The sequence below is a fragment of the Oncorhynchus masou genome, chromosome 22 (assembly GCF_036934945.1).
Source record: "Oncorhynchus masou masou isolate Uvic2021 chromosome 22, UVic_Omas_1.1, whole genome shotgun sequence".
Taxonomy (NCBI): Eukaryota; Metazoa; Chordata; class Actinopteri; order Salmoniformes; family Salmonidae; genus Oncorhynchus; species Oncorhynchus masou.
Genome location: NC_088233.1, coordinates 30,033,237 through 30,042,702, shown reverse-complemented (window position 1 = coordinate 30,042,702; position 9,466 = coordinate 30,033,237). Strand labels below are relative to the sequence as shown.

Below are 9,466 nucleotides of genomic sequence, written 5' to 3'. Positions count from 1 at the left end.
CAAAAGGAGACAACTCACAAATGTGGAAATTCTGGAGATTTAAAAAATTCTGACAATGAGTCTAAGTATGAAAGTCAGGAATCAGATTCTGCCCCCCAACCTTGTAGCCATTGAGAACCCTGAATCTGAGGATCCCTTGTCCACTGACGAAGTCCCAGGTCACATGAAGATGCTGGTGGAGGCAGACCGACAGTGGATAAAGTACAGGAGTTCTGTGGTAGCTGGAAGGCCACCAGTCATTTCACCCCTCCTGGCCCTGCTGTTTGCTTTGACGAGTCCCAGTCTGGAGTGCAACGCCCCTTGCCATTTCCAACTGAGGCAGAGTGCTTCAAGTTGTTTCTGACAGCGGAGCTGGTGGGAGACATAGTTGAGGAGACTAATCACTATGCCTTAGAGCTACAGGAGAAGAGAGAGCCAGGAGTGAGGGGGAAACTCGCTAAATGGGTGACAACCACAATTAGTGAAATGTATACCTTCCTGGTGACAGTCCTCCTCATGGGGATAGTAAAGAAGAAATCCCTAAGAGGTTGCTGGAGCACAGATCCTATGTTTGCAACTCTCTTCTTTGCCTCTTTTCCCAAGACTGCTTCCTAGTTCTGCTGCGATGCCTCCATTTCATCAACAATGTTACTGCCATCCTAAGTGACCTGTTATACAAAATAAGAAATATCTTACCAGCCTGACATCAGCATTTGGTCAGGTCTTTGTGCCATACAAGGACCTATGCATTGATGAGTCCCTGATGTTATGGAAAGGTAGGCTGGCGTTCCGTCAATATATTCCCTCCAAAAGGCACAGGTTTGGAGTCAAGTTCCTTGTCATGTGCGACGTGAAGACAGGATTTGTCCAGGACATTATAGTTTACACAGGGCCCACCACTGACATCAAACATTATGAGGGGCTTGGGGTGTCAGGGTCCGTGGTGATGACCATGCTGGCTCCTCATCTCGGCAAGGGACACACTTTGTACGTGGACAATTGGTACAGCAGTCCCACACTCTTCCAGCATCTGCTCTCCAACAGCACAGGGGCCTGTGGCACAGTCAGGTTGAACCGGAAGGGGATGCCAGCATTCAGATGCAGGAAGATGCAGAGAGGGAAGGTGGAGTTCCAGGAGAACGGTCAACAGCTGGCAGTAAAGTGGCATGACAAGCGAGACGTCCATGTCCTCTCCACTGTCCATACAGCAACCATGTCGGCCACAGGGAAGGTGGACCACCTGACCAGAGAGAGATTGATCAAACCAGATTGTGTGCTTGACTATAACCTCAAAATGGGGGCTGTGGATAAGGCGGACATGATGAACAGCTTTGTGGAATGCACTCAGAAAACAACCAAGTTGTCAGGATTTGGCCAGGGTTGTTCCGGGTTTTGGTCACTAGATGCCCCCATTGTGCTTTTTGACCTTATGTTTTTTCCCTTATCCCCATTATTATTTGCACCTGTACCTCGTTTTCCCTGATTGTATTTAAACCCTTAGTTTCCCTCAGTTCTGTGCTCTGTGTTTGTATGTTAGCACCCAGCCCTAGTGTTCTGTGTTTTCTTGTCGATTCCGGTGGATGCTCTTGTGGAATTCTGTTTTTGTTTTTGAGTGTCTCTTGAGGCTTTTTTGTGCTATTGCTACCACCTTTTGGATTTGCCATTTTTGTATTTAAGGACTTCTCCTTTTTACTTTATTAAATACACCGTCTTAAGTACTGCTGTGTCTGCCTCATCTTCTGGGTTCTGCTGACTATTCGTGGCTCAGTTGGTTAAGTGACTGTTTCTCACTCCGGAGACCCAGGTTCGTAATCGGGTCCTGACAGAAACACAGAGCCAAAAATGAACCCAGAGGCAGCCAGTTCCCAGGACCTTTTTGCCATGCTGTCCCACCACCAGGAGACTGTCCAACGCCACGAAGCCGCCCTGGTTCAGCAAGAGGCCTTAATGGCTAGACATTCTCATCTTCTGTCGGAGATGCTGACTTCCATTAAGCAAATATCTGATCGTCTTACCCCGGCAACAGTTCCCGTCCCAGTACCTCAGATTCACGTACCCATGGCAGTTAAACCCCTGGCTGAACCTCGTCTTCCACCTCCCCAACGGTTCTCAGGTGATCCAAGTGCTTGTAAAGGGTTTCTCACCCAATGTTCTCTCTCCTTTGAGCTACAACTCTCGTCATTTCCCACCGACTGGTCTAAGATCGCTTATATCATCACCCTGCTGTCGGAAAAAGCCCTGGCCTGGGCTACTGCTGTGTGGGATGCCCATAGTTCCTGCTGTGCCAGCTACTCTGCCTTTGCTGAGGAATTCAAACGAGTGTTTCAAGGCCCAAGCAGTGGTTCTGACTCAGCCAAACAGCTCCTGACTCTCCACCAAGGTTGGCGCAGCGTGACGGACTATGCCATCCAGTTCCACACGGTGGCAGCAGCAAGTGGCTGGAACAACGAGCGCTCACGGTGTGCTTTCTGAAAGGCCTTTCCGACACTATCCAAGATGAACTGGCCACTCGGGAACCACCGGACAATCTCGAGTCCCTGATCAAGTTGGCCTCACGCATTGACCAGCGTCTGAGAGAGAGAGAACTCAACCGTAGACCTCTAGCCCCTATCAGTCCCAGCTCCGAGTCCCCACCTTTATCCTCGCTGGCTCCATCGGAACCCATGCAGATTGGACGCATCTCCCAGGCTGAGAGAGACCGCCGGATGAGGGAGCGACGCTGTCTATATTGCGGCAAACCGGGCCATTTCCGTTCCACGTGTCCCGGGCTCCAGGGAAACGCTCTGTCCCGTACAGACCGGGGGGAACTGTAACGGGAAACATAACCTCCTCCCATCCATCCAACTCCCGTCTGCTCAATCCAGTCACCCTCTCCTGGGACAACCACAAGCTTCACCTTCAAGCCTTGGTAGACTCTGGAGCCACAGGTAACTTCATGGATGGTGTCTGGGCGAAGGAGAATGGCGTTCCCTCTGAACCTCTAAGTGAACCCATGAGGGTCACTACATTGGATGGAAGCCCTTTGGGATCTGGACTTGTCACTCATGTCACTACCTCCTTGCGACTTTCAGTTTCACAACACCAGGAATTGATGAACTTTCATTTGATCTCCTGTTCCGAGTTCCCTCTCGTCCTTGGATACCCCTGGCTTCACAGCCATAACCCTCACATCGACTGGTCTGTGGGCACTATCAAGCAGTGGGGTCCTACGTGCCAAGCTACTTGTATTTTCCAGAATTCCCCGAGTTCTACTCCCGAGTCTTTAGAATCCATTGACCTGACCCGAGTTCCCGAGTGTTACCATGACCTCAAACTGGTGTTTAGCAAACAGAGGGCCACCATGCTACCACCCCATAGACCTTACGATTGCCCCATTGACCTGTTTCCGGGCACTTGCCCCCCCAGGGGTCGGATCTTTTCCCTATCTCCACCCGAACGAGCTGCTATGGATACCTACATCAAGGACGCTCTGGAAGCAGGCCTCATGCGTCCATCCACCTCCCCGGCGGGAGCAGGGTTTTTCTTTGTGGCCAAGAAAGACGGTGGATTACGTCCTTGCATCGACTACCGGGGACTCAATGCCATAACCGTCCGTAACCGTTACCCGCTACCCCTTATGGCCACAGCCTTGAGCTGCTCCAGGAAGCAGTTGTTTTCACTAAGCTTGACCTGCGGAACGCATATCATCTTGTGCGGATCAGACCTGGTGACGAGTGGAAGACCGCTTTCAACACGCCTACTGGTCACTATGAATACTTGGTGATGCCCTTCGGCCTGACCAACGCCCCAGCGGTGTTCCAAGCGCTCATAAACGATGTGCTTAGGGATATGCTTAACATTTTTGTGTTCGTTTACTTGGATGACATCCTCATCTTTTCGAGCTCCTTCAAGAACACACTAAGCATGTCAGACAAGTACTCAAACGCCTCCTGGACAGCCATCTGTACGTTAAGCCGGAAAAATGTGAATTCCATTCATCCCGAGTACAATTCCTGGGATTTGTAGTGGAACCCGGTCGAGTCCAAATGGACCCCAGGAAGGTAGGGGCGGTAGCGGATTGGCCCACCCCAAATCCGTTAAGGAAGTTCAGCGTTTCCTGGGCTTCACAAACTTTTACCGCAAGTTCATCAAGAACTTCAGCTTGGTGGCAGCCCCTCTCTCAGCTTTAACCAAGGGTGGCAATGCAAGGTTTTTGTGGGGAAGAGAAGCTGAGACGGCCTTCCAAGGACTCAAGAAGCGCGTTCTCTCTGCTCCCATCCTGATACTACCGACTACGGATGAACCATTTGTGGTGGAGGTAGACGCATCAGAGGTTGGTGTTGGAGCTGTCCTGTCTCAGAGGGGTGAAGACAAGAAGCTTCATCCGTGCGCTTTCTTCTCACACCGGCTTACCCCAACTGAGAGGAACTACGATGTGGGGGATCGTGAACTCCTAGCGGTTAAGATGGCATTGAAGGAATGGAGACACTGGCTCGAGGGGCTTCTCACCCGTTTCAAGTGCTTACGAACCACAAAAATCTGGAGTATATCCAGCAGGCGAAGCGGTTGAACTCTAGACAAGCTAGATGGTCTCTTTTCTTCAATCGATTCCAGTTTATCCTCACCTATCGGCCCGGGTCGAAGAATCTCAAACCGGATGCCCTGTCCCGAGTCTACGCTCCTGCCATTCGAGATGACACGGACATGCCTGTCCTTCCTGCTGCTAAGATTGTGGCTCCGATCTCGTGGCAAGTTGAGGATACCGTGAGACGTGCTCAAGGTAGCGAACCGGACCCGAAAGGAGGTCCTGCCAATCGGTTGTTTGTCCCCAAGGCAGTGAGGACTCAGGTCCTTATGTGGGGGCACTCCTCTCGCCTCACCTGTCATCCGGGCGTAGGTCGCACCTTGGAGTTCATCCAGCGTAAGTTCTGGTGGCCTACCATAAGAGAAGACGTTGCCACTTTCGTCAATGCCTGTCCCGTGTGCTGCCAGGGCAAATCTTCTCACCTCCGCCCTCAAGGACTCCTTCACCCTTTACCTGTTCCCCACAGACCCTGGTCCCATATCTCATTGGACTTTATTACTGGACTTCCTCCATCCCATGGCAATACTACTATCCTAGTCATAATCGACAGGTTTTCAAAGGCGGCCAGGTTCGTCCCTCTGACTAAGTTACCTTCTGCCAAGGAAACGGCTGAGTTGGTAATTAATCATGTGTTCCGAGTCTTCGGCATTCCTCAAGATATGGTTTCTGACAGAGGTCCCCAGTTCGCCTCAAGGTTTTGGAAGGCCTTCTGCCAACTCATGGGGGCTTCTGCCAGTCTATCTTCAGGGTACCATCCGGAATCCAACGGCCAAACAGAGAGGATGAATCAAGAGCTGGAAACCACCCTCCGATGTATGACTCGTGACAACCCGTCCACATGGTCATCCTTTATTGTTTGGGCCGAATACGCGCACAACACCTTGCGCTCCTCCTCCACTGGTATGTCCCCGCACGAGTGTCAGTTTGGCTATGCTCCTCCATTGTTCCCGGACCAGGAGGCAGAAGTCAGAGTGCCTTCAGCCTTGAAGTTCGTGAGACGCTGTCGGCTTATGTGGAGGAAGACCCGTCTTAATCTTATGCGTTCCTCACAGAGGTACCAACAACAAGCCAACAGACGTCGCCGTCCCGGGCCTACCCTGCGCCCCGGCCAGAGAGTCTGGCTCTCCACAAGAAACTTACCTCTACGGGTGGAGTCTCGCAAGCTGTCCCAAAAATACATCGGTCCCTTCAAGGTTGCCAGGAGAGTTAACCCAGTTTCTTATCGCCTACACTTACCCAGATCCCTTAAGATTAATCCCACATTTCACATTTCATTGTTAAAACCTGTTGTTTTTCTCCCCTTGTCCCGGCAGACAGACCTCCCCCTCCGCCTCGTGTCATTGGAGGCCAGCCGGCTTATACCGTCCATCGGATACTGGATTCCCGCCGGGTGCAGCGGTCCTGGCAGTATCTGGTGGACTGGGAAGGCTACGGTCCCGAGGAGCGCTCCTGGGTTCCTGCCAAAGACATCCTGGATCCTGACCTCATTCGTCAGTTCAGGGCCCTCCACCCTGAGAGAGCTGGTAGGAACGTCAGGAGCCGTTCCTAGGGGGGATTCTGTCAGGATTTGGCCAGGGTTGTTCCGGGTTTTGGTCACTAGATGCCCCCATTGTGCTTTTTGACCTTATGTTTTTTCCCTTGTTCCCCATTATTATTTGCACCTGTACCTCGTTTTCCCTGATTGTATTTAAACCCTTAGTTTCCCTCAGTTCTGTGCTCTGTGTTTGTATGTTAGCACCCAGCCCTAGTGTTCTGTGTTTTCTTGTCGATTCCGGTGGATGCTCTTGTGGAATTCTGTTTTTGTTTTTGAGTGTCTCTTGAGGCTTTTTTGTGCTATTCCTACCACCTTTTGGATTTGCCATTTTTGTATTTAAGGACTTCTCCTTTTTACTTTATTAAATACACCGTCTTAAGTACTGCTGTGTCTGCCTCATCTTCTGGGTTCTGCTGACTATTCGTGGCTCAGTTGGTTAAGTGACTGTTTCTCACTCCGGAGACCCAGGTTCGTAACCGGGTCCTGACACAAGTGGTATAAGGAGATATTTTTCCATCTGGTCGACACTGCTGTCCTCAACGGCCACATAGTTCACCGCCAACTAACAGGAGAGATGATTACTGAACAAGGTATTTTTGTAATTGGATGTACAGTTCACATCCAAATCCATTATGCAATTATAGTGACAATATCTCACCCACCTACCCACTGCCTCGTCATCCTCTAACTTTCCTCATCCTCCACACTCCCTCATAGGTAAAGTAATTACCTACCAAAAGTATAGAGAAAACCTCATGAGAGCTGCTGGAGGAGCACCACACCCCTCGGCGCCCACCCACTGGGGGTCGTCGTGCTGCATTTTCCCCGCAAAGTCCCTCAAACTGCTGCTCAAGGTAGTCGCACATGGAGGCATTGCAAAGTCTCCCTGTCTGGCGCCAGGAGAAGTAAGCAGAGGAAGATGACAAAATACATGTGTTTAGCTTGTGATACACCTCTATGTATTTCACCATCCTTTGAGGAGTATCACAATGCTCAAGCACTATTGAGCAGATCTGTAGCAAGAAGTGACTGACTGACCTGACAGGTGACTTGACAGGTGATCTGCCATGATACTATGCCTTTAGAGATGGGGGTGGAAATGCAGTTGTTGTTCAGTCACTGCATGGATATTAAATATGGGTTATGCATATTCAGTTTTTTGTCCTCTAGTAAAACAATCAGTTGAACCAACTAGCGATACTGCAATAAGATAGATGAATATTAGGAGTGTACGTTAGCATACAAAAGCTGTCCTCATTCTTCAGCTCCAAAGATGTCCAGCTCCAGTTATGATATTGGCAAATAATGTTTCTGGTTTCTGAAAGTACAGAATAAAGAGGAATTATTCATTAGAATACAATATAAGGATATAGCAATAAAACAATACTACAAAGAAGTAACATAATAAACACTGCTATAAAAAATAGTTTATTGCATTGACAAAATCACAGATTTGAGTTATAACAGTAAGAAACTAACTTTTGAGCTCCACAACGGGGGCAAGGCAGGGCAGAACTATGCTGAATAGACCAAATAAACAAACCATGGTCATATTTTTATTTTATTTAACTAGGCAAGTAATTTAAGAACAAATTATTATATACAATGATGGCCAACACCGGCCAAAATCGGACAACACTGGGCCAATTGTGCGCTGCACTATGGGACTCCCAATCACAGCCAGTTGTGATATAGCCTGGATTTGAACCAGGGTGTCTGTAGTGACGCCTCTAGCACTGAAATGTAGTGCCATAGACCGCTGCGCCACTTGGGAGTCATAAGGCCCGGGGGAGCTTCAAAATACAACACAAGATAATACTTCTCTGATGCAATTAGCATTGTTTTACAGAGCTAATAGAAGCATGTGGCTACATAAGCACGATTGACTATAACACCATAAAGGTTATAAAATGAGTAACGTTACCTCACGTGTCCGCGGTGATAAAGAATATACACAAATATTACGCTCCATACATACAGTACGCTACAATAGAAATGTGGAATGGAAAATGTGAACAAGTGTGCAGATCCTGTTCTGACGAGAGATGAGCAAATGTCTGCAGACGTGAACTGCACAAACAATTGGGAAGTGCTTGGGGAATTATGTCCGTGTCAGAAATGTCCCAAAAATGTAATTGTCCGCAAAAGTAAAAATGACTATTTTTATTTGAATGAATATGGAGGCGAAACACACCTAAATTCAAACTGTTTTTAGAAAGTAAAAACTTGTTTTAAAAAATCATTTGAAATTGAAGTTAAAACAACCTATAAATATAAACAGGCTGCGTGCTTTAGTTTGAGGGCAGCACGGATAAAATGTACCGTTACGTATCAATCACATTCTGGAATGGAGAGAACATTCTATCACGTGCATAAAAAAACACGCTGGGGCGACCGTTAGAGATATTTGGAACTCACGCATGAAAGGGTTAATGAAGCTGCCAGTTGAGAACTTGTCAGGCGTCTGTTAACAGGCACACCTGTTCATTGAAATGCATTCCAGGTGACTACCTCATGAAGCTGGTTGAGAGAATGCCAAGAGTGTGCAAAGCTCTCAATAAGGCAAATGGTGGCCATTTTGAAGAATCTCAAATATATTTTGATTTGTTTAACACTTTGTTTACTACGTGATTCCATACAGTTGAAGTCAGACCTTTACATACACTTAGGTTGGAGTCACTAAATCTAATTTTTCAACCACTCCACAAATTTCTTGTTAAAAAACTATAGTTTTGGAAAGTCTGTTAGGACATCTACTTAGTGCATGACACAAGTAATTTTCCAACAATTGTTTACAGACACATTATTTCACTGTATCACAATTCCAGTGGGTCAGAAGTTTACATACACTAAGTTGACTGTGCCTTCAAACAGCTTGGAAAATTACATAAAATTATGTCATGGCTTTAGAAGCTTCTGATAGGCTAATTTACATAATTTCAGTCAATTGGAGGTACATGCTGATTTATTTCAAGGCCTACCTTCAAGCTCAATGCCTATTTACTTGACACCATGGGAAAATCAAAAGAAATCAGCCAAGACCTCAGAAAAATTGTAGACCTCCACAAGTCTGGTTCATCCTTGGGAGCAATTTCCAAACGCCTGAGGTTACCACGTTCATCTATACAAACAATAGTACGCAAGTATAAACACCATGGGACCACGCAGCCATCATACCACTCAGGAAGGAGATGCGTTTTGTCTCCAAGAGATGAACGTACTATGGTGCGGAAAGTGTGAATCAATCCCAGAACAACAGCAAAGGACCTTGTAAAGATGCTGGAGGAAACAGGTACAAAAGTATCTATATCCACAGTAAAACGAGTAGACATAACTTGAAAGGCCGCTCAACAAGAAAGAAGCCACTGCTCCAAAACCGCCATAAAAAA

The 9,466-nt window shown here is 47.7% G+C and overlaps 1 long non-coding RNA gene across 1 annotated transcript; it reads right to left on the bottom strand.

The window, feature by feature from the left end:
- Positions 1-617: 617 nt before the first annotated feature.
- Positions 618-7,206, bottom strand: LOC135508700 (uncharacterized). The gene is made up of 3 exons (XR_010450845.1): positions 7,116-7,206; positions 6,812-6,963; positions 618-1,219 (listed from the first exon to the last, which is right to left on the bottom strand). It is a non-coding gene; the product is annotated as an uncharacterized LOC135508700 (long non-coding RNA).
- Positions 7,207-9,466: the final 2,260 nt, after the last annotated feature.